This window comes from Chroicocephalus ridibundus, unplaced genomic scaffold, assembly GCF_963924245.1.
Source record: "Chroicocephalus ridibundus unplaced genomic scaffold, bChrRid1.1 SCAFFOLD_161, whole genome shotgun sequence".
NCBI lineage: Eukaryota > Metazoa > Chordata > Aves > Charadriiformes > Laridae > Chroicocephalus > Chroicocephalus ridibundus.
Window position 1 is genome coordinate 262,610 of NW_026961317.1, and position 2,391 is coordinate 265,000.

Genomic DNA, 2,391 nt, shown 5'->3' on the forward strand with positions numbered 1-2,391 from the left:
GTCTTCCCTGGGGGGAGACGGCAGGCCCAAGGCATGCTGCTCCTCGGGGAGCACTTGCGGGGCAGCCGTGGGGCCCTGCGGGGCAGCTGTGGGGCCAGGGGCACCCACGGGTCTGTCTTCCCTGGGGGCAGACGGCAGGCCCAGAGGCCTGCGGTTCCTCGGGGAGCACTGGAGGGGCAGCCATGGGGCTGCGCTGGGGCAGCGCTTGTGGGGCAGATGTGACCCAGAGGCCTGCGGTTCCTCGGGGAGCACTTGCGGGGCAGCCGTGGGGCACGGCTGGGGAAGCTGTGGGGCCAGAGGCACCCGCCGGCCTGAGTTCCCTGGAAGCAGACTGCATGCCCAGAGGCCTGCGGTTCCTCGGGGAGCACTCGCAGGGCAGCCGTGGGGCCCTGCGGGGCAGCTGTGGGGCCAGGGCCACCCGCAGGTCTGCCTTCCCTGGGGGGAGACGGCAGGCCCAGAGGCCTGCGGTTCCTCGGGGAGCACTGGAGGGGCAGCCGTGGGGCAGCGCGGGGGCAGGACTTGCGGGGCAGCTGTGACCCAGAAGCCTGCTGTTCCTCGGGGAGCACTTGCAAGGCTGCTGTGGGGCACTGGTGGGGAAGCTGTGGGGCCGGGGGCACCCGCAGGCCTGTCTTTCCTGGGTGGAGACGGCAGGCCCAAGGCCTGCTGTACCTCGGGAAGCACCTGCGGAGCAGCTGTGGGGCACTGCGGGGCAGCTGTGGGGCCAGGGGCACCCGCAGTTCTGTCTTCCCTGGGGGGAGACGGCAGGCCCAGAGGCCTGCGGTTCCTCGGGGAGCACTGGAGGGGCAGCCGTGGGGCAGCGCGGGGGCAGTACTTGCTGGGCAGCTGTGACCCGGAAGCCTGCTGTTCCTCGGGGAGCACTCGCGGGGCAGCGATGGGGCAGTGCGGGGGCAGTACTTGTGGGGCAGATGTGACCCAGATGCCTGGCTGCCTTGGCGGGTAGAGGGGGCCCGGAGGCCTGTGTGGTCCTTGAGGGTCAGTCGGGTCCCTGCCTGTGGGTGAGTTGTGGGGCGGCCGTGGGGCGGCGCGGGGCGGGTGTGGGTGGCCTGGGTGTGTGCCCGTGTCTGCCACTCGTGAGGGGTCTTGGCCTGGGAGGTGGGGGGGGGGGGGGGGCGCTCGTCTGCGTCGGCGCGTCTGTGTTGCGCGCACGTGTGCGGGAGGTGCCAGACGGGGTCTTGGGGGTGTGGAGGGGGGACTGAGGAGGGCCGGGGTGGGGGGTGGGGGGGGGCGGGTGTGTTTCGGGGGGGACACGGTGCGCGCCCGAAAGAGATGCAAAGGATTTGTAACGCTCTCCAGAACGCCGCCTTCTCTGTTACAGCCGGCTCGCTGGGCCGCGCCCGTGCCCGGCCTGCACCTGTGCCTGGCGGGGGGGGGGGGGCGGGGGGGGGGAAGGCCCTCGGGCCGCTCTTCTGCCCGTGGCGCCCGTCCTTGGGAAAGCAGCTGCTGCTGCTGCTGCCGCCCCACCACCGCCGCCGCCGCCCGCCGCCACGGGGGGTGAGACCTGGGCTCCCGGGGCCCGGTTCCAGCGGCAGGGCGCGGGCCGGGGGGGCTGCCGGAGAGACGAGCGGGTCACAGAGCCCGGCTGAAGTCACCCGCCCTCCTTCGCACGGCGAGAAACAGAATCGAAGCCAGGTAATGGGGGGGGGGGCGGGGGGGGGGGGGGGGGGGGCGGAGGATGACTACACACCAACGGAGGAGAGGAAAAAAATAAAACAAAACAAAACAAAAAAAACCCCCACAAAATCAATCTATCTCCGCTCAATCTGCCAGGTCTAGCCGGCACGGGGTTGGGGGGGGCCATTTATGTGGGGGTGGAGAACAGGCCGACAGGTCTACACGGGCTGCCGAGGTTCAAAGACGAGGGGTACGAGCTCTTCCCGGCTCCGGAGTGGCCGAAACGCGGGGGGAGGGATGGAAACGGTGGGGCGACAGCCCTCGCCCTCCTGTCACACCACAAGCGTTCCCCGGCCCAGCCCACCCCACCCCACCCCGGACGGGGAGAGCCGAGCCACGGGGACGACGACTCCCCTTTCTCCCGGCACCGTGGGGGAGGCTCTGGGAACGCTCACGGACAGCAGGCACCCCTCTGGCCGCGCACCGCCGGAGCCTCCGCCTCAGGGGCGATGTGGGCACCGCGCACCCATAAACCGCAGCGCCGGCGGTCCCTTTTGCCGCTCCGCCCCAGCCCCGCGCGCAAGGCAGCGGGAGCCCCCCTCCACAGCCTCCCGCCCGCTCGCCGGCCCACCGCTTCCCTCCTCCTGCCCGAGCCGGCTCAGGCGGCGGAGGACAGGAAAGCGCCGCCGCCGCCGCCGCCGCCCCCCCCACCCCCCCCCCCGCGCCACCAGCTCCGCTTACCACGCACTGCCCGCCCGC